Genomic DNA, 23,284 nt, shown 5'->3' with positions numbered 1-23,284 from the left:
TCATTTGGCAGAACAAAACGTTAGTGATTTGGAGTCTCCAAGGGGCACTAAACAATTTAACGAGACTAGTTTTAGCAAAGGCAACATGAGACACAGAGATCAAGTTTTGGTCAGTGAAACAGGGACTCATTGGCTGGAATGAAATGGAGTGTCCATTTGAAAACACATTTCAAAGCATGCCAATTATCAGTAACTTTTATCATCTTTTAATCCTTTTGATGTCACCCTCACATCATTCCTGCCAGGTTCAGGAAGGAGTTGGATCTGCACTATGGTAACAAGGCCCGGCAGTCAAAATGGCCTGGGCCTTACGTTCGCAAATCGAGGCAAGCCTGCAACTTGCCCTGTCAACCCCACGCTGACCTCTCACCCCAAGTTAAAATCAAGGCTCAACACTTTGAGACCTATCACTGAAGGAGTTTTCTTCCCACTTCTCTCTTGCTGGGGTAAAGTTCTATGAATGTTGGTCACTCTCCCCCCTCCCTGAAGTGGCCATAATTCATGCATGTGCCTCACGATGGCCGTCAACCATTGACGGCATCGCAGCTGAGTCCAATGCCATTCTCACTCAATGTCCACATATGTGAATCTTTTGGCAGGAGTCAACGGATAGCAACTAAGAATAGGAGCCGTGGCTCATTTTTCTCTTCCCTCATTCAGGAGCTCTGAGGTCAATAGTTAAAACCAGGGTACTTTCAGTCATGTCACTGAAAGGAACTATAGTCTGAGCTATCAGAAGAGCACAGTACAGTTCTTAGGATCATAGAATCATAGAATCTTATAGCACAGAAGGAGGCCATTTGGCCCATCGTGCCTGTGCCGGCTCTTTGAAAGAGCTGTTCAATTTAGTCCCACACCCCAGCTTTTTCCCCATAACCCTCCAAATTAGTCCTCTTCAAGTACATGTCCAATTGCCTTTTGAAAGTTCCTATGGAATCTGCTTCCACCACCCTTTCAGGTATTGCCTTCCAGATCTTAACAACCCTCTGTGTGAAAAAATTTCTTTTCATTTCCCCTCTAGTTTTTTTGCCAATTATTTTAAATCTATGACCTCTGGTTACTGACCCACTTGCCAGGGGAAACAGTTTCTCCCTACTTGCTCTATCAAAACCCCTCTTAATTTTGATTGCCTCTAATAGGTCTCCCCTTAACCTTCTCTGCTCTAAAGAGAACAATCCCAGCTTCTCCAATCTCTTCACATAACTGAAGACCCTCATCCCTGATATCATCCTGGTAAACCTCCTCTGTACCCTCTCCAAGGCCTTGGCATTCTTCCTAAAGTGTGGTGCCCAGAATTGTGCACAGTACTCCAGTTGAGGCCTTACCAGTGATTTAGAAAGGTTTAGCATGACTTCCTTTGTTTTGTATTCAATGTCCCTATTTACAAAGCCAAGTATCCCATACGCTTTCTTAACTGCCTTATCAACTTGCCCTGCCACCTTCAAAGATTTGTGAATATGCACCCTGAGGTCCGTCTGTTCTTGCACCCCCCTCAAAATAGTACCATTTAGATTATGCTGCCTCTCCACGTTGTTCCTCCCAAAATGCATCACTTCACACTTATCCAAATTAAATTGCTTGTCCAATACATTTTTTTTTTAAATTACATAAAAATGACTGAGGAACCAATTTCTGTGCTGTACGTCCTATGTAACTATAGCTGCAGGTGGGCAGGAACCCATGGCTATGTTCTGTTCCGCCCACTCACCTGCAAAATGGAAGCCCCGAAAGGGTGTCAGGTTAAGTGAAGCATGCTCAGAGCTTTTATCATTGGGCAAATCCGAGGTGAAGGATTTTCAGTCATGACACATTGCCTTACACCAATTTGACTAAAATGCATCTGTTGCATGGGCCACAGGGAATGGTGGGGGTGATTTTAATTTTTGGCAACAGTATAAAATTGGCGATATCAGATCATCTGCACTTTATACATCTCTCCCGATTTTCATTTCCATTGAAGTCGTTGGAAATGACTTCGAGAGAGATGTACGACGGGCGGCTGATCTGATATCACCCGCTTTGCACTGTCGCCCAAAGTTAAAATGACCCTTGGCGAGTATAATTTTAATAGAGGCCTGTGATTACTGGCAGGGAAAGCAAGCAGAATTCTCAAAAGTGTACCCCTACATTCGGGAGATCACAGTCTTCAGGCAGGCGAGTGGAATATTGATAACCTCCTGTGTGAGACTGACACTGAGGACCTGGTAGGCCCGATGCGTCTTTTCAAATAGAGTTGACCTAAATTTTGTGCTCGTACTTCTCATTAACCCCACTGAAAATATGCAAGTAATAATACATTTAAAAAGCATAGTAACAGTGAAACGAGGTGTTTCGGGTGCAAACAAAATGCTGTTTTATTTCAATGGGTGGAATTGTTTGGTTAGTGTGATTAAAGTAGAGGTTGCCAAGGGTTACTGGGTTAAGTAGACTCAACTGCCTAAAATCAAGAGTTGGCCTGAAAGCCTAGCTAAATGTGAGCACTGAGAAAATGCCTGCTGTCAGTCCCCAGTAGTTTCGAATATATTCAAAATAAAAAGAGTAATATTTTGAAGTCTATGTGAACCATGCTCTGGAGTAGTAGCTGCTGAAATTATGTCATGTTTGCATAGGTTGCCAACCCTCCAGGATTCCCCTGGAGTCTCCACGAATTAAAGATTAATCTCCTGGACACTGCTGCGGGAAACTCAGGAGAAAAATCATAATGGCATTAATAAAATGTGTTTTCTATTTTCATTTTCTTTGAACACTTTCATTTATTAGTTCTAAAAATATTGGAGTTGGGGGAAAAAAAGGCTGTTTGACTGGGCAGGAGGTCACATGATGAAACCTCCAAGAATATGTCCAACTAGAATTGACAACCCTATGTTCGTAGCAGAGATTGAGGTTAGGCAAAATGGAGGATTTCTGTATTATATTTTATATGATTTTAGATAGACAGGGTAAATGTGATTTGAAAGTTGGCTCCAGTCATATATATCTCTCTGAAAAATGTATTGTTTCTGTGGCAAATGAACACAATAAATGTAACAAACTATACCAAGCCATGTGCACCACGCAGCCAGAAATCAAATCCAATCCCTTCTCAATACATGAAACAGGTGCCACTGGTCAGTAGCCTGAAGTATTAAGTTTCATGTCCAACTATGGCTGTCTCAGAGCTTTCATATTTTGAAGGTTGATTCTAATCAGTGCTCAACTCCCTACCACTTTCGGACAGAATCAAATGCATCAGCTTGGGTTGGCTGAGCGCTGATTGGAATCAAGACCCTCCTCACATGCCTCAGCTTCTAGAATGTAACTGATTCTTCTCATTTCACTTTATAACATGCAGTAGAGTAGGGTTGACAACTTTTCCCAAGTCCAATATGGAACTGGGAGGAGGATAGGGGCAGGGATTGGGGTCATAGCTTCAGTTGTGATGTTTGCTATGTTACAGTTGGAATCGCATCAAAAACATCAATTTCTAATAGTTCATGTCAGAAGTGGAAAGAATTGTCTTCTATTTAAAATAAATACAGATTTTTGGTTTTTCAGTATGCATTTTAGACATATCCCAACAGTTCACTTATAAACAAGACTGTCTGGTTCAAAATTTGGACCAAAGGCAGCCGTACAGCAGAACGGTGCTGCAGAATGCCCAGAGGAAATGTGCAGTTAAAATGTGCTTGTTTGCCGTTGTGTGTGAAGGGAGGTCTGTGCATGCAGAGAGCTGAGTCACAACCCGATGAAAAGAATTTGATTTGTTTTCATATGAATGAATCTGATCGCAGTCAGTTTCTGACCTGACTCACAATGGAAGAGCAGAGACCTCACACCATCGTCTTTGGTCCAGGACGTGTAATACTTCCCAGTTAAGGATAAGGACTGGTGTTGTGACGTACAGGCCGAGTCCATAACCAAGATTCGTTCATTTATTTTTGCTGCCACAGTTTCGTATTCAACAATCCAAATTTCAAAAACCATAAACGTTATTTGCAATTTTTTCATAAAATTGGCGTTAGTGTTTGCCAAGTCCAAACTAAGACAGATGGCTGGGCTGGGTTTTGGGGCCAGGTCATAGGTTACAGAAAAATTGTACTATGCCAAGTAATTTCAACTATTTTGTGGCCTTCAGCTGGCTTCACTGCAGTTTCTCCCTCTCTGTTGCAGGATTTCCTGACATCTGCCTGTTTACCAGCTCTTCACTCAGATGCTGCACGTTTACATACAGTGTCGTTAACTCTCAGAAGCGACTGCCCCTCACCTTGCTGGAGGTGCCGAATTTCATTTCGAGGCCCTGCCGGTTTCATAGCCACAGGAATGTTTTGAATCAGTCCTGCTTTGAAATGTTACCGTAAACCTCCCAATACCAGATGCAAACATCTGCTGAAAACCAGACAAGAACCCAGTAAAGCCAGACTTTCACCTTCACCTCTGATTGCAACCTGGTTTGTGTTTATGTGCTATCAGGGGTGACAGTGCCTCCAGAAACACTCAGGAAAGTGAGGAGGAGTCTGGGGCTTTCTTGAGGAAGTCCGCTGGAACTCCATCAAGACTGGAATATTTTTTTTTCTTCATTTATGGGATGTGGGCGTCGCTGGCAAGGTCAGCATTTATTGCCCATCCCTAATATGCTGGGTCCCAGCCTTTTTTTGGGGTTCTAGAACAGGCGTAGGCCATTCAGTCCTTTGATCCTATTCACCAATCAATTAGATCATGGCTAATCTGTATCTCAACTCCATTAAACTGCCTTTGTACCATATCCCATCATACCCTTACCTAACAAAAAATTATTGATCTCAGGCTTGAAATTTTCAATTGACCCAGCATCCACAGCCTTCTGGGAGAGGAAATTTCAGATTTCCACAACCATTTGTGTGAAAAATCATCTGGCTCTAATTTTAAGATTATGCCCCCTTATTCTAGATTCCCCATTAGAGGAGATAGTTTCTCTGTATCTACCCGATTGCATCCCTTTATCATTTTAAAGATCTCGATTAGATAACCCCTCAACCTTCTAAACTCAAGGGACTACACCCCCAGTTTATGGAACCTGTCCTCATAATTTAACCCTCTAAACCCCGGTATCATTCTGGTGAATCTGCACTGCATCCCCTCCAAGGCCAATTTATCTTATCTGAGGTGTGGTGCCCAAAACTGAATACAATACTCCAGATGGGGTCTGATCAAGGCTGCATACAACTGAAGCATAACTTCCTCACTTTTGAATTCCAAACGTCTTGAGCTAAAGACCAACATTCTATTAGCCTTTTTGATTACTTTTTGTACCTGTGCACTAGCTTTCAGTGATCTGTGCACATTGACATTCAAATCTATTTGCTCCTCCACCGCTTCTTGTCTCTTACCATTAAGAAAATATTCCGATTTGTGTTTCTAAGAACCAAAGTGGATGACCTCACACTTCCCCATACTGAACTCCATCTGCTTTAGTTTTAGCCACTCACTTAGTCTCTCCATGTCCCTTTGTAATTCCCTGTCCCCATCTGTACAACTTAATGAGCCTCCTAAGAAGTGAATATTCCAATACATGCCCACTTGAGTCTTTTAGATGTGGAGGGGCATTGAGGGATCAGGAAGTGAGCTACTCATCACAGTGTACCAAGTCTCTGCCCTGCTCTTGTAGCTACAGTGTTGATATGGTTGGTCCAGGTCAGCTTCTGGTCAATGGTGACCCCAAAAGATGTTGATGGTGGGGGACTGTGCAATGGTGGTTCTAGGGGAAATACATGAGCTTTTTCTTGTTTTAGATGACCTTTGCCTGACAATTAAGTGGTGCAAATTCCATTTGTCAGTTCAAGCCTTGATGTTATCCAGGTCCTTCTGAAGGCTGGCATGGGCTGCTTCATTATCAAAGGAATTGTGCACGGAGCTGAACACTGTAGAATGATCAGCGAACGGCCCCATTCCTAACCTTATGACAGAGGGATGTTCATTGGTAATGCAGCTGAAGATGGCTGGGCTGAGAATGCTTCTTTCAGGAACTCCTGCAGCGATGTCCTGGGGCTGTGATGGTGGGCCTCTGACAACCTCAACTATCTATTTTTTTTCTGTCAGATGTTACTCCAGTGACTGGAGAATTTGCCCTTTGATCCTGGCTGACCTAAGTTATGCTAGAGCTCCTTGGTGCCATACTCAGTCAAATGTTTATTTGCGGCCTTGTTAGCTTGAGGTGCTGCCTTTGGTGTCCTGTGTGCCTGTACCCCTAGATCCCTCTGCTCTTTCATGGCACTGAGCTGCCTCCATTCAGAGTATAATCACTGCTGTTAGTGCCAGCCTTGGCTCAATGAGCCAAGTTTTAACTAGGGAACAGAGTCTAGACTCTGAATCAGAAGGTTGTGGGTTTAAGTCCCACTCCAGAGACTTTATCACAAGTTCCACACTGACAGTTCATTGTAATACCGAGGGAGTGCTGCACTGTCGGAAGTGCTGTCGTTTAATGAGATGTTAAACCGAGGCCCCGTCTGCCCTCTCAAGTAGATGCAAAAGATCCCATGGTGCTATTCGAAGACGAGCAGGGGAGTTCTCCCTGGAGTACTGGACGATATTTATCCCTCAACCAACATCACTAAAGCAGATTACCTGGTCAGGATATCATAGCTGTTTGTGGGTCCTTCCTGTGTGCAAATTAGCTGCTCTGTTTTGTTATATTACAACAGTGACTACACTTCAAAAGTGCATAATTGGCTGTAAAGCACGTTGGGATTTCATGAGGTCATGAAAGGCACTATGTAAATGCAAGACTTTGCCTTTCCTGATGATGTCAAGGACAGCTACTCTCACCTGATCATTACTGTAATTACTAGTACGATCGCTGCAACAAATCTTGGATTTATATACATAGATGGTCTAAAGTAGTCCACCTTTAATTAATTTTTTAAAAAGAGTTTTAGCTTTTTAAAAACTTGACCTACTGTTAGTGGTATTAGGTCATGTTATTAGCTATTGTAGTGTTAACAGGCTGGTGGAATGGGCGGACACGTGGCAGATGAAATTCAACGCAGAAAAGTGTGAAGTGATACGTTTCGGTAGGAAGAACGAGGAGAGGCAATATAAACTAAAGGGTACAATTCTAAAGGGGGTGCAGGAACAGAGAGATCTGGGGGTATAGGTGCACAAATAGTTGAAGGTGGCAGGTCAGGTTGAGAAAACGTTTAAGAAAGCATACAGGATCCTGGGCTTTATAAATAGAGGCATAGAGTACAAAAGCAAGGAGGGTGTGATGAACATTTATAAAACACTGGTTCGGCCACAACTGGAGTATTGTGTCCAATTCTGGGCATCGTACTTTAGGAAGGATGTGATGGCCTTAGAGAGGATGCAGAAGAGATTTACTGGAATGGTTCCAGGGATGAGGGACTTTAGTTATGCGGATAGACTGGAGAAGCTGGGGTTGTTCTCCTTAGCGAAAGTTGAGAGGAGATTTGATAGAGGTACTCAAAATCATGACTAGTCCGGAAAGAGTAGATAGAGAGAAACTGTTCCCACTGGTGGAGGGGTCAAGAACCAGAGGACATAGATTTAAGGTGATTGGCAAAAAAAACAAAGGCGACATGAGAAAAACTTTTTTACACAGCGAGTGGTTGTGATCTGGAATGCACTGCCTGAGGGGGTGGTGGAGGCAGATTCAATCGTGGCTTTCAAAAAGGAATTGGATAAGTACTTGAAGGGAAAAAAATTGCAGGGCTACTGGGATAGGGTGGGGGAATGGGACTAGCTGGATTGCTCTTGGAGAGAGCCGGCACGGACTTGACGGGCCAAATGGCCTCCTTCCATGCCATAACCATTCTATGATTCTATGAATAAGAGCACAGTGCTGCTTTGAATGCAGCTCAGAGTGAGTCAAGTGGTTAGCAGAAATCAGTTCAGATGAATTTTAGTGTGAACAATAAGACCTGCAGGAGTACTACACAGTTAACACAATACCGGAAGGAGCTTGCTTTAATTCTTGGCAAAAATATAGTATTATCCATTCATATTATAACTCAAAACAGAACAACCAGCCAATAAGGTAGCCCCATTCACAAACATGATTCACCTGGGTAGGACACATGCTGCTCAGACCTGGAGCACCCTCTGGTGGTGAGCATAGAATATTCCAGTGCATCACTAACCAGAGACTGGAGAACTACATACACAGCTCAAATCTAACTTTTTAAAACTAATTTATTTTCAAAGCTGTAAACATTTATTAATGAGTATGTTAACTCTGCAATTGTTTGCATCATTGGAGGTTGAGAGCAACAAGGGGGAAAAAAATAGATAAAAATAATTATCCTCAAATTAAAAACAAACAATTCCCAGTCGACCTCCCGTGTTGTTGTTCACAGGTGATTTTTGGTTCTGGAGGAACGGCTGTGATGGTTAGTTCGTAAGATGGAGTTGCGTTTTAACTTAGCTTGTCCCTTGAAGGTCGCTGGTCAAGGTACTTCCTATGGGGAAATGGGCTGAATAGGCACATCCTGAGGCCAATTATAAGATAGCTGCTTATAAATCTCTGGCTCCTGTTCTTGGGTAAAGGCCAGGTTACCCCGGTCCAAAAAAACCCAACAGGAAATGACTGGCTTACGTTGTTTTTTTTTGAAGTCCTTTTGACGATCTGAAATGTGATGTCTGAGATGAGTCGGACGCTCTCTAGACGCAAGACTTTAATATAGAACGATTTAATCCCAGCATTGGCCTAGAGCCACAGGATAACTTTTGTCCCTTGTTTCTTATCCCCAGTGGAACCCTGCATCCTGTTGGAGTCTTGCTCACATCATAACGAAACGTTGTGACACTCACTTCCTTTGTTTTTTTTATGCTTTTATTGACAAATTCACAGTGACAACCGCGGGCTCCTTTGCATTACTGTAGTAGAGCAATTAGGGATTACCTTGGAAACCTGACATAACCCTCCAACCTCACCCCCTCCCCCCAAACAAAAGCATCCACTGGCATTTCCAGATTAAAAAGACTTCAGCGTTCAAAAAGAACTTTTTTTTCCCCAATTGTCTCGCCTCTTCTGAAAATGCTGACTTCTTTCTCAGGGTACAGTTCCATGATGACCAGCAGGCCCATCAATACTTCAGCTAAGTGAAGCGAGTCTAGACAGTGAATGTTGGTGGACTATTCAACTGTAAAGGGCATCTCAACTCAGACTGATCCTCTTGGACGGGCATAAAAGATCCCATGGCATTATTTCGAAGAAGAGCAAGGGAGCTCTCCCTGGTGTCCTGGCCATTATTTATCTCTCAATCAACATCACTAAAACAGATAATCATTATCACATTGATGTTTGTGGGAGCTTGCTGTGTGCAAATTGGCTGCTACGTTTCATACATTACAACAGTGACTACACTTCAAAAAGTACTTCATTGGCTGTAAAGCGCTTTGGGACATCCTGAGGTTGTGAAAGGCGCTATAGAAATGCAAGTTCTTTCTTTCTATCCCCAGCCCAAGGTCACTGAGGCTACCTGTAGTACTGTGCTGGTGCCTTGGACGAGTAAGTAAACGCAGCACAAACCTGGAACTGAATTTGTGGCCTTCAACATGCCTCAATACCATGTTAACACTATCACTAAGCTATTGGGAGGGAGGGGGCAACTTGAAGATCATTTTAAATAAGATGCAGCGCTCAAAGGCGATCTTTATCCTAAAGAGCATGGACAAGATCAATGTCAATGGGATAGAATTTCTGCGGAGGTTCATAGACCTCCCACCATAACCTTAGTGGAAGGTCAGCGGAAATCCTGAGGAAACAGTGCAAATGATGTAAAACTTATGGCAGGAGATCCCCGCGGAAATTACTGGCGAATATGCTCAACATAGTCATCGATTCTGCAAGAGGGCCAGCCTCAAATTTTGAAGAGGGAGTGTGAAAATACAGTTTAGAATTAGCAGAAAGTGGTGAATGTATGGAATGGTCCGCTAATAGAGGCAGCGGGAGCTGGAGAAGAATTTGATAGAGCGGTTTTTGTGGTAGATGATATATCCTAGACATTGGAACAGACCAAATGGATCGCAATAGTCTTCTGATTCTGTACGTTCCTATGTTATCACCACTCTAAATCCATCTACTGCTGAAGCCAACATGATGAGTTGTCAACTGTGCTTCTGGAACAAGCTGTTTCAAGATATTAATCTTTCCCAAGACTCATTGCAGTGAAGCCATTCCTTTTAAATACAGATGACTGATTTTTGTCTGATTGCACCTCTGTGAAGTGCCTTGGGACATTTTTCTATGTTAAAGGTGCTATATAAATGCAAGTTGTTGTTGTTGACTGGACTGGCCATTGAGTTGTGTTTTCCAAGTTGTCAGTTGTGGTACCTGCTCTGCTAATCGTTGGCTTTACTGATGCATGCAAACTCAATTTAAATGGGATTGGTTCATAAAAAAGAAAGACTTGCATTTAAATAACCCCTTTCACAACCTCAGGACATCCCAAAGCGCTTTACAGCCAATGAAATACTATTGAACTGTAGTCAGTGTTGTAAAGTAGGAAATGTGGCAGCCATTTTGTGTACAGCAAGCTCCCACAAACAGCAATGAAATGAATGACCAGATAATCTGTTTTAGTGATGTTGGTTGAGGGATAAACATTGACCAGGACACCGGGGAGAACTCCCCTGCTCTTTTTCGAAAAGTGTTGTGGGATCTTTTAGGTCCACCTGAGAGTGCAGACGGGGCCTTGGTACGGCCACTTTTGGCTTGAAACTAGTTTGGCTGCTCCATGAAAAGGACTGGAAGAATATGTTCTGCACAGGCACTTGCATTTCTTGCCAGGCTCATAAAGGAATCACAGGGTAAAATTTAAAACAAAGTTGAAAATCGTAAAGCAGATACAGAAAAAAATAAAATAAAGGTCTAGCATGGAGAGTAAAGCAAAACACAAGCTAATTCTAAAAAGAATTTCCAGAAAGAAGCTAAACTGAAATCAAATAATATAAGAGGAATGGAAGATTGCATGGACAAAGAGAAGAGGCGGGGGGAAAATAAATAGATGAAGACAAAGAGTCAGGTGACAGGGAAAAGAGCTACTGTAGTTCTCAAGGGGTTGGGAGAGCGGGTTTGGAAAGGGAAGAATCAATCTTCCAAGACAGTCTGTGATATGGCTATTCCACTTCCTATCAGCTTGCCTGAATTAAAATAAGCTGCTTAGTTTTAAATGATTACACTGTGGCGAAGGAAGCTTAAAATGGGCTGAACATCATTTGGTTGGGTTTTTTTCACAGGCTTGTATCTAGGAAGAAATGCCTCTTTAAACCTCTGCCATCCTGGTGGGAGATTTCCTTTGTACGCTGTACGTGATGAAATCATATAACCATTCATAAAGAACACATTTATGATTCCGCTATTCACAGTACACAGGGCAATTGCTTCCCTCTCCCTCATGTGCACACTGGTAATGAATTAATTTTGTGTTGTTGTGATTGCAGAGCTAATTACTGCAAACAAAGTTTAGCCCGCTGCCCTTTGCAGTGTTTTACAATCCTTGGTGTCTGTTACAATGCCACAAGTTGTAAAAGGCACTGTACTCAAGAGTTTAACAACACAATGCATCTAACACAAGAAGCTAATTTAAACGAGCTGTCATTTACAAGCTGAGGGCCAAAGCAGCAGATTGAGTGTGCTCTCTGGTAATTGTCAGTGAAATGTTACTTAAACTCCAGCCATTGGCAGCTGTTGAAGTAAACACAACACTCCAACAGTTGAAAGGGCCACATTTCGAGCAAAACTCTTGAAGTGTTACAACCTCCCGGCTTGGCGGGCCTGTCGCTCGCCCCATCCCTGGCCCTGGCCCTGGCCCTGGCCCTGGCCCTGGCCCTGGCCCTGGCCCCGGGCCCAACCCCCGCCCCCGCCCTGACCTCCACGTGCACCGATCCCACCCTGAGATAAAATCGCCTCCTAAATAACCACACCTGACCACATATTTCGTTATAAGTGGTTGACACAGCAATTGCAGCGTGTACATGAAGGTTTTTGATAAGATGAGATATCATTGCGTATCTTAAGTGAAGATAAAAGAACTGCTCAATAGGGAAGTTTACTCTTCTGCAGGCGACAATTTTTTATTTGGGCATGATTTTGCATCAAAGATTGACTAAGTACACCTGGCCTCTGATATTGTTCTATGTGGCACCAGCATTGGCTCATCTGCAATTCCTTCTTCCATTATTTAAGGGGAGGTTTAAGAACATAAGAACATAAGAAATAGGAGCAGGAGTAGTCCATACGGCCCCTCGAGCCTGCTCCGCCATTCAATAAGATCATAGCTGATCTTCAACCTCAGCTCCACTTTCCTGCCCGATCCCCAGATGCCTCGATTCCCCTAGAGTCCAAAAGTTTATCTATCTCAGCCTTGAATATATTCCCCACTCACCTGACGAAGGAGCAAAGCTTCGAAAGCTTGTGATTCCAAATAAAGCTGTTGGACTATAACCTGGTGTTGTGCGACTCCTTACATTTGAATATATTCAGCCACTCAGCATCCACAACTCTCTGGGGTACAGAATTCCAAAGATTCACAACCTTCTGAGTGAAGAAATGCCTCCTCATCTCAATCTTAAATGGCCGACCCCTTATCCTGCGACTATGCCCTATGGTTCTAGATCTCCAGCCAGGAGAAACAGCCCCTCAGCATCTACCCTGTCAAGCCCCTCAAAATCTTATATGTTTCAATGAGATCACCTCTCATTCTTCTAAACTCCAGAGAATATAGGCCCGTTCTACTCAATCTCTCATCATAGGACAACCCTCTCATCCCAAGAATTAAAATAGTGAACCTTCATTGCACCGTCTCTAAGGCAAGTATATCCTTCCTTAGATAAGAAGACCAAAACTGTACACAGTACTCCAGGTGTGGTCTCAACAAAGCCCTGTACAATTGCAATTCCTTACTCTTGTACTCCAACCTCCTTGCAATAAAGGCCAACATGCCATTTGCTTCCTAATTGCCTGCTGTACCTGCATATTAACTTTTTGTGTTTCTTGTACCAGGACACCCAAGTCTTTCTGGACACCAACATTTAATAGTTTCATACCATTTTAAAAATATTCTGTTTTTCTATTCTTCCTACCAAAGTGAACAACCTTCTTTAATACGTTTTTAAAAACTTATGCAAATGCCTTTGCCTAAATTACTGGTGGAAGGAACATGTTAAATCTTCTTACATTGGTATTCCTTAGCATAATTTATGGGGCCTAGTTTTTTTTAAAAAGAGAAAAGTTACTGTTGCTTGAGGTATTTTACATTTAAAATAAAAGCATTGTGATTTCTAACAAGTCAATCTTTTAAGTTTAGGCTTTTCATCAATTTAAAGCTGTTGTTTGTTGACTGGAAACCCTTTTTTAAAAAAGAAAGTTGTACCCATCTCCTCGTGGCAGCAGGGAAACAGGGGGTTGTCACAGATTTAAGAGTAGAGGAAAAAATGTTAGATTAGTTAGACTAGAGGTAGAAAACCATGGTTAAGTTGAAGCCTCCATTATCTGTCGGAATAGAGGGGACCATGGCTGGTGAACGAAGGAAACTGGCAAATAATCAAGAGTCCTGAAAATTAGGTCTTGAACATATGGTACAGCAATACCACTGACATGGGAATGAAGACAAGTAAAATACAAATAACAAAAGAATGCCCTGTGGTTTTATTCACCAAGAGAAGGAAATGAAATACAAAGAACAAAGGAAACGGTGAGGTGACACACAAAGTGATGTCCCATGAATGTTCTGACAGATAACTGCAGCACGGATAATGGAGAGATAACGGGGCAGAGAGAATAGGGAAGAAAAGAACTGAAATATTACCTATGAACCATTCATTTAGAGGCCTAAAATGCAAATTTATATTCAATAAAAAATATAACCACTTTACCCAGCTCACTATGTCGTCCATTTTCTCCTCTGTATTCTCTCCAATTTCCTACCCTTCAGCTTCCCTCATGATCTCGCTCCACATGCAATCTTCTCCACCTCTATGTCGCAGCTCACACTCTCTGCTCTTCTGACTCTCATCTACTGAGATTTCCCTTCCTTCCTCCGTCCATTCCACTGTTAATCGCAGCCCCTTTCGGAACCAAAGCACTCTGGAATCCTCTGCTAATCCTCTCTGCCTTGCAACCTCTCCCTCCACCACTGAAAGCTTCCTCAAAAAATCTACTGTGCCTTTTTGGTCAATTCACCCAAAATTGTCTCCTACAATGAACGCACAACATAAATGTAAGTTGTTAGGAATATAGGAATTGCTTGATGAAGAAAGATCAAGGTCCAGCTAATTCTCCTTCTACCATCCTGGTAGTCACATGATACAACGATAATAGAGCTGTTGACTATCATAGCAATCAATCGCCATCAATTGGCTCAGTAACAGGAAACAAAGGGTAAAAGTCGATGGATGTCTTTGCGAATGGAAATCCGTTTCCAGTGGTGTGCCACAGGGCTCAGTGTTGGGTCCCTTGCTGTTTGTGGTATATATTAATGATTTGGACTTGAATGTAGGGGGCATGATTGGCAAATTTGCAGACAACACAAAAATTGGCCGTGTAGTTGATGAAGTCTACAGCTATCCTCTTCACTAAGAAGATATCAATAGTTAGTAGAGCGGGTGGAAAAGTGGCAAATGGAGTTCGACCCAGAGAAGTGTGAGGTAATGCACTTAGGGAGGGCAAACAGCAAAAGGGAATATGCAGTAAACAGGAATATATTGAGAGGGATAGAGGAAGTGAGAGACGTTGGAGTGCATGTGCACAGGTCCCTGAAGGTGGCAGTACAGGTAGATAAGGTTGTGAAGAAGGCATACGGAATGCTCTCCGTTATTAGCCAAGGTATAGAATGCAAAAGCAGGGATGTAATGATGGAACTGTATAAAATGCTGGTAAGGCCACAGCTGGAGTATTGTGCACAGTTCTGGTCACCACATTACAGGAAGGACGTAATTACTCTGGAGAGAGTGCAGAGAAGATTTAAAAGAATGTTGCCAGGGCTGGAAAATTGCAGCTAAGAGGAGGGATTAGATAGGCTGGGGTTGTTTTCCTTGGAGCAGAGGAGGCTGAGGGGTGACTTGATTGAGGTGTACAAACTTATGAGGGGCCCAGATAGAGTAGACAGGAAGTACCTGTTTCCCCTAACGGAGAGTTCAAGAACTAGAGGACATAGATTTAAGCTGATTGGTGGAAGGATTAGAGGGCACATGAGGAAAAACTTTTTTTTTACAACAATTACAACAATTATTCATTCCTGTCTGGCGCAAAAATAGAACAGGTAAGGTGGCTCAACCATGGCTTATAAAAGAAATTAGGGATAGTATTAGATCCAAAGAGGAGACATATAAAATTGCCAGAAAAAGCGGCAAGCCTGAGGATTGAGAGGAGTTCAGAATTCAGCAAAGGAGGACAAAGAGATTGATAAAGAGGGGAAAAATAGAGTATGAGAGTAAACTAGCAGGGAACATAAAAACTGACTGTAAAAGCTTCTATAAATATGTCAAGAGAAAAAGATTAGTGAAGACAAATGTAGGTCCCTTACAGTCAGAAATGGGGGAAATTATAATGGGGAACAAAGAAATGGCAGAACAAAGGAGGACACAAATAACCTGCCAGAAATGTTAGGGAACCAAGGGTCTAGTGAGAGGGAGGAACTGAAGGAAACCAGTATTAGTAAAAAAAAAGTGCTAGGGAAATTAATGGGGCTAAAGGTTGATAAATCCCCAGGGCCTGATAATCTACATCCCAGAGTACTAAAGGAAGTGGCCCTGGAAATAGTGGATGCATTGGTGATCATCTTCCAAAATTCTATAAACTCTGGAACAGTTCCTACAGATTGGAGGGTGGCAAATGTAACCCCACTATTTAAAAAAGGAGGGAGAGAAAAAACAGGGAATTACAGACCAGTTAGCCGAACATCAGTAGTGGGGAAAATGCTAGAGTCTATTATAAAAGATGTGATAACAGAACACTTGGAAGGCATTAAAGGGATTGGACAAAGTCAGCATGGGTTTATGAAAGGGAAATTACGCTTAACAAATCTACTGGAGTTTTTCGAGTTTGTAACTAGTAGAATAGATAGGGGAGAACCAGTGGATGTGGTGTATTTGGATTTTCAGAAGACTTTTGATAAGGTCCCACACAAGAGATTAGTGTGCAAAATTAAAGCACATGGGATTGGGGGAATATACTGGCATGGATTGAGAATTGGTTGACAGACAGGAAACAGAGAGTAAGAATAAACGGGCCTTTTTCCGGGTGGCAGGCAGTGACTAGTGGGGTACCACAGGGATCAGTGCTTGGGCCCCAGCTATTCACAATATATATCAATGATTTGGATGAAGGAACTGAATGTAACATTTCCAAGTTTGCAGACGACACAAAGCTGGGGTGGAATGTGAGCTGTGAGGAGGATGCAAAGAGGTTCCACTGTGATTTAGACAAGTTGGGTGAGTGGGCAAGAACATGGCAGATGCAGTATAACGTGGATAAATGTGAGGTTATCCACTTTGGTTGTAAAAACAGAAAGGCAGATTATTATCTGAATGATGATAGATTGAGAAAAGGGGAGGTGCAACGAGACCTGGGTGTCCTTGTACACCAGTCGCTGAAAGCGAGCATTCAGATGCAGCAAGCAGTTAGGAAGGTGAATGGTATGTTGGCCTTCATTGCAAGAGGATTTGAGTACAGGAGCAGGGATGTCTTGCTGCAGTTATACAGGGCCTTGGTGAGACCACATCTGGAATATTGTGTGCAGTTTTGGTCTCCTTATCTGAAGAAGGATGTCCTTGCCATGGAGGGAGTGCAACAAAGGTTTACCAGACTGATTCCTGGGATGGCAGGACTGACGTATGAGGAGAGATTGGGTCGACTAGGCCTATATTCACTAGAGTTTAGAAGAATGAGAGATGATCTCATCGAAACATATAAAATTGTAACAGGACTAGACCGATTAGATGCAGGGAGGATGTTCCCGATGGCTGGGGAGTCCAGAACCAGGGGTCACAGTCTCAGGATACGGAGTATGTCATTTGGAACCGAGATGAGGAGAAATTTCTTCACTCAGAGCGTGGTGAACCTGTGGAATTCTCTACCACAGAAGGCAGTGGAGGCCAAGTCATTTGATGTATTCAAGAAGGCGATAGATATATTTCTTAATGCTAAAGGGATCAAGGGATATGGGGAAAAAGTGGGAACAGGGTACTGAGTTAGACAATCAGCCATGATCATTTTGAATGGCGGAGCAGGTCAGAAGGGCCGAATGGCCTACTCTTGCTCCTATTTTCTATGTTTCTATGTTTGCCCAGAGGGTGGTTGGTGTATGGAATTCGCTGCCCGAATTGGTGGTAGAGGCAGGGACCCTCAACTCTTTTAAAAAGTACCTGGACCTGCACCTAAAGTGCTGTAAGCTGCAGGGCTACGGACCGGGTGCTGGAAGGTGGGATTAGAATGGGCACCTGGTTGTTCTTCGAGCCGGTGCGGACACGATGGGCTGAATGGCCCCCTTCTGTGCTGTATCTTTTCTATGGTTCTATGGTTCTAATTAGTCTACAACAGACCCAGACATGACATGAGGAAAACCCCAGTGGTGGAGAGCTTTGGGAACACTCGGTCTGACGTCACCTTTTTTCTCTCAAGCATGCTACACTTACCACATGTCAGGGGTTATATTGGATAACTCCCGAAAACGGGCACTGGGAACATGGTGTGCGATTAACCCGCGCCCGTTGGTTGCGATGCAGGCATCATGTAACATGATTTCTGCATGCACTAGCAGGGGGCCCCCGATATTGGGAGCGGATAGCACTACTTAAAGGCAGCCTGCACCTCTTAAAGGGGAGGTGTACTGTGGCTGCAGGAAGTGGTGTGAGAAGTGATTCCTGGGCTGTGATAGTTGGAAGGTAGTTGGTGCCTGCAAGAGTGCGTGCACCAAGATTCTCTGATGATGCTCTAGAGGCCTAGGTGCAAGAGGTGGACAGAAGGAGAGGCATCCTATATCCACGCGGGAGGGTGGGGGGGCAAGAAGCTGCCCAGACATTGCTCCCGAGGCAGTGGGAGGAAATAGCGGACGAGGTCAATGCCAGGAGCATAGCGCGAAGAACATGGATGCAGTGCAGGAAGAAGTTCAATGATTTGGCACGAATGGTCAAGGTGAGTGAGTTCAACTATCAAGTGGCGTCTCCTACCAACTGCACCACTAGCTGCATCAACTGCTCCACACACTACACCCCCCATCACCCATCTACCAACAAACTCTTTCAATCAGTCCTCAACCCTTCAGATTAAATGCTTCATCCCACCCTCACACATTACCACTGTTGTAAGCCGCACACCCACAACTCACACGTCACTTACAATGGCAGCTATTCAACCATGACAGCCAAATCACCCAAACATCTTGCAGGACACTCACTGACACAATTCTCTCTTTCTTGCAGGAGAAGGTGGTGCATAACAGGAGGCAGCAAGTGGCAGTGGCTCCATGGAACATGAACCTGCTGTCCTGACTCAGGATGACAGCATTCCTGTCCCACCCCTGCCACTCCGCCAGTGCCCTTGTTGTTGCCTGTCAGCTAGCCAGCCAACTCTCCCTGTAGAGTATTGAAACTTTATCCGAGTATAGTAAACCTCAAAAAAACATGCACAAATGCACCAGCAGCCAGAAGTAATAATCCATCAACTAACCTGTAACTCCTCCATGATCCCTTTAAATAGAGCTGGTGGCAGGGGGGAGGGAGGTTCTTCATGCCCTTTAAGTCATGTTCAGCTGTGCGAGGTTAAGACAGTGCATTGGATGGTGTATGGGGTTCCGTTTCACACAGATTTGCATCATAATCTCCCTACTCTACATGCTGCCAGCGTTCGTTAGGTGCTCATGCGCAAAACCCTTTACCAAGATGGCGTCCTGCGCACTTCATGTCGGAGGTGTGCGCGCGTGCATCTCGGACGGCATTTTCGGGGCTTAGGTGTCCGTGTAGCGCCTACAAAATGGGTGCTACGCGGCCTAATTTCACCCCCGTCATGTCTCAAATTACTTTTTATTCTCTCTTTACCCAATTTGAATTCTTATTTTAAAAACAATACACTTTTAGGATCAGTCATAGTCAACAACATCAGACTGCCCATTGTGTCACTGTGTCTTCCTTTGTGTAAGAACCTAGTAAATTGAAAACAAGTCACAGGATCCGTTCAAAAACAAATATGCTGCAATTTGAATAAAACAGGTGCCAAATGCCAATTTCCATTTTGTCAGTGGGTTTTGACAGCAATGTTTAAGTAAGAAAAGAGGCAAAATTCCTCCTGAGGATAATTTTATCGAAACGTCAGCAGATTCCTGACTTCGTACTCACCCCGACCTTTTAACAAAAATTTCTGACAGGCAGAATTCAAACCCAGAAGTCACTGGCAGTTCACGCATTCTGATTGAGACCCCAAAATTCCTTGTGGTTTCAACATAACTCTGGCAGGGGACAGAGGGAACCTCTAGGAAAACAGCAAAGACCTGGCTGCACCGGCTCTTTGCCAGAGTTTCCTCAGATCCTTGTAAGGGGTGGAACTTCCGTCCATCCATCAGGTCTCTGCTGTCTCTTCCTAAACCGGGAGTTCCTACTCCTCGGGTTCCAGTGGAATCCAGCCTTTCTGTGGTGTCTGGTACACCGAGTGAGTGGAGGCAGTCCAGCCTCCGCAAGGGTGTTTGTGGGTCCCAAGAGTGGGCAGCCTGGACTCCCAAATACTTCAATCTTAAAAGAAAATTCCACGAGATCAGCCTACTTGCTCAGGGGGTAAGGAGAGTGTGGCTGGGGTTGGCGGGGGAAGGATGGACATGTGGCCTAGTTTCCATGGGCTTGGAGCAGGCAGGCACCAGAGATGCAGTGGTGCTCGCACCCGCCTGCCCCATGTTAATGAGGTGCCTCCCACTGACCCTACAAAGCCCAGCGTCGTCAGAACTGGAGGGTACCATTGAGATCACGACCCAAGAAATTTTGGGACCAGAGTCTTGGGTTGAAATCGTGCACTCTTATATTGGCAATGACCACATTGTATTCAGATGTAATTCTTGTATTCATATGTCTGCTATTTTAAGACATCAGGCCTCTTACTTATAATGGGTTAACTCCTTTGTTAACAAGGCAAACCAAGGATTTTCATCGAAATGTGTTAACAGGTTTGTTATTAATATTTCATGGTACAATTTGAATCCTGCCTGTTTTTAAGCCCTAGTATTAGTTACTGGCACAGAAATAAAAAAAAGAAAGGCTTTTGATCTCATTAAGATGAGAGATGTCTGTGCTGGGGAATGGAATTTTTTTTCCCTTTTCCATAATTATTTCCATAATTCCGGCTCACTTGAAGAGGCCACGAGGATGACTGATGTGGAAAGTGGAAAAACTTACACTGGTTCACTGGAAGGGCTGGGACTCAAACACACATCATTGGGACCGAGTCATGAAAGCTTTACTCTGCAGCTGGCCTATGCCGTATCTGAGTGGGGAATGCTTGATGCTGACAGTGGGAGATGAATGGGAAAATTGCATTTCTGACACTTGGTATTTCTCACTTCAAAAAAAATACAAAATAAAACAAAATTGTAATTAAAATGAGAGGATTTGCATTCACCACAACTGAGCACAACTGTGTGAATAGATGCAAATTGGGCAAATCAACCCAGGCTTGCCTGATTTGGTGGATTTTTTTTAAAGATTGATGTATTTAAGGTGTCCAGGTCACCCCATTATTGGGGCCCATTGACCTGGATAAGATTATGGCTTCATCTGACAAGTGCCAGGTAACATTGGCACCACAAAAATGCCAAACAATGGCCATCTCAAGCAAGAGAAAGCCCAGCTATCTCCTCTCGACCTTCAATGGCCCCACCATCGCCACGTCCACCACCATCAACATCTTAGGAGGTCACCATTGACCAGACGCTGAACTGGACCAGCCATATCAACACCATTGCTACAAGAACAAGGCAGATACTGGCTGCTCTGCGATGAGTGACTCACCTCCTGACTCCTCAATGCCTCTCCACCATCTACAAAGCTCAAGTCAGGGGTGTGATGGAATACTCACCACTCACCTGGGTGCGTGCAGCCATAGCAACACTGAAGAGACTTGACAACATCCAAGATAAAGCAGTTTACTTGATCGGTGGCCCTGCCACTGGATTTAATATCCACCCTTTCCACCATCGGCACACAATGGCTGCAGTACACCCTATCTACAGGATGCACTGCAGCAACTTACCAAGGTTAGTTCCCTCCCCATGACCTTTACCACAGAGAAGGACAAGAGCAGCAATATTGTGTGAACAGCATCATCTCCAAGTCTCACACAATCCTGACTTGGACCTATGTTGCTTTTCCTTCATTGTCGCTGGGTCAATATTCTGGAATTCCCTACCCAACATCCATTGTGGGAGGACCATCGTCACAAGGACTGCAGCGGTTCAAGGGGAAGCCCACCATTACCTTTTCCTGACAACTAGGGATGGACAATAACTGCCGACCCTGCCAGCATTGCCCACATCCCAAGAACAAAAATAAAGAATCTCAGTGGAGAATTGGGCCCAATCAGATGACGTTGGATTTGACCAATGCATAGAAGTGACATTAGAGAGTTGCTCTGTGACTTCATTATTTCAAAATCTTCCTGGTCACCTGAGTGCTGTCTGGTGACAAAACATGTTTGATACATAACCCACCAATGAACAGGTAGCATCTGAACAAAAAAGTAAAAGACAAAGGAAGCCATTAGCCTCTAAATTACCATTGCTGTGATAAAGTGTACATCCACTCCTGTTATTTTAGGACACTAGGCCCATGGGGAGTAGATGGTGGCAGCCAGCTAGACTCCCAATGTCATCACAGGAGTCCCTGATTAAGTAAACCATGGAGGGGGGTTATAAAAGCCCATGTTTCAGATCAGGGGCTGATGTTCAGGGAGGAGTGACGTAGATCTGTGATGAGAGTATACATATAGATATAATATATTATTTTAAATTTTTTTTGTGGGGTGGACTTTGTGAGCCTAACAAAAAAGGTGCTCAGGAGCGCTGAACTGCCTTTCATTGATTAGGTTGAATTGGTGTCAAGAACATGAAGGGGTGATACAAGGAGCACTTGATCACAGTGCCTATTCACAACAAATGTCCTATGGGTCTTTAAAGGGGCAGGGTAGGCTCGCAATAGTCTTAGCAGCAGAAAATTATGCTGCAAATTACATGGTATTGTGCTCCTGCCCTTATAAAACATGTTTCCTCTGACTTAACATGAGAAATAGCACAGGAAATACACTAACAATTTATAATTTCTTTACGCATAATCCTTTTCTCTGTACTAAAATAAGGTCAACTTTCTGTTGTGCCATGGGTCCAGCTCCAAGTTATTGTCCAACAACTGCTAGAAATGCCTATGTACAGGATCCAGGCGAATGCAAGATCAGAAATATCTGTGATGGCCTCCATTGTTGAACAGTTTATTGAGATTCAGGCTATGGAACACTTGAAGCTGGAGAGGGTGGAAAGCCTAATTTCCAGGGCCCAGGAAATTGGGGCAGAGCCCAGTTGCTCTGGGATTCTGCCCCATTTGCTGTGGTCCTTAAAATTCTGGTGGGAGGGCCACAGGCAAATCTTGTGCCCATCCCCCACGTCAAGAGGCCACGTCTGGGGGAGTTCCTGGGTTTCCCCAGGAATTAGGCCCTCTGTAGGCCTTAGTGAATCTCGCACCAGCTGAGAGCTGGCTTTAAAAAAGCCCCAAACCCTTACTGGGGTAATGTAATCAATCCCAGAGGGACAAAGGGTTCACTGGAGGCAAAGAGTTTTTTGCTAATTTTTTTCCACAGGCCCAGGAGGGCCCGAGGAAACCTAAAGAGGAGCGGCTGTGGGCCGCTTCATCTGCCGGCTGGGGGAAGCGCTACTGAGGCACCCTAGCAGGCATGAGGCCTCCACCCAAGTTATGCCAATGGCCCCGTCCCTAGGACTTGGGATGCACTGTCTGACTTCAGGCCAGAGTGGATGAGGGGAGTTCCACTCTGCTGCATTTGCTCTGATGGAGCGGATCCTCCAGGACCTTTGGGGCCTTGATGTCTGGCCCACACATGGGAGGGCTGCTGCCATTACTTGGAGGGCTGCTGCATGAATTGTCATCTTCACGAGAGGAAGGGGTAAAAGGGAAAAAAAAATTGGAGGAGTTTCCAATGAGCTTGTGTGTTGAAGCACCAGTGCACTACACCTTGGAGATGTAAAGTACTCATGCCCATAATTTCTCCCACATGATGAGCTCCTAAGGGGACAAGAGCAGGAGGCCCTTTCCCAGAGGGAGGGCAAAT

The 23,284-nt window shown here is 44.0% G+C and overlaps 2 protein-coding genes across 7 annotated transcripts in view; one reads left to right on the top strand and one right to left on the bottom strand.

Annotated features, from left to right (window-relative positions):
• Positions 1-23,284, bottom strand: part of erg (ETS transcription factor ERG) — a 229,171-nt gene that overhangs the window by 22,161 nt on the left and 183,726 nt on the right. The gene's annotated exons all lie outside the window — the stretch shown is intronic.
• kcnj15 (potassium inwardly rectifying channel subfamily J member 15) overlaps positions 1-23,284 on the top strand; it is a 277,287-nt gene that overhangs the window by 84,380 nt on the left and 169,623 nt on the right. The window lies entirely within an intron of this gene.

Source organism: Heptranchias perlo, chromosome 11 (genome assembly GCF_035084215.1).
Source record: "Heptranchias perlo isolate sHepPer1 chromosome 11, sHepPer1.hap1, whole genome shotgun sequence".
In the NCBI taxonomy this organism is placed as follows: domain Eukaryota; kingdom Metazoa; phylum Chordata; class Chondrichthyes; order Hexanchiformes; family Hexanchidae; genus Heptranchias; species Heptranchias perlo.
The sequence above is the reverse complement of the archived record's forward strand: the minus strand, read 5'-3'. Positions and strand labels throughout refer to the sequence as shown.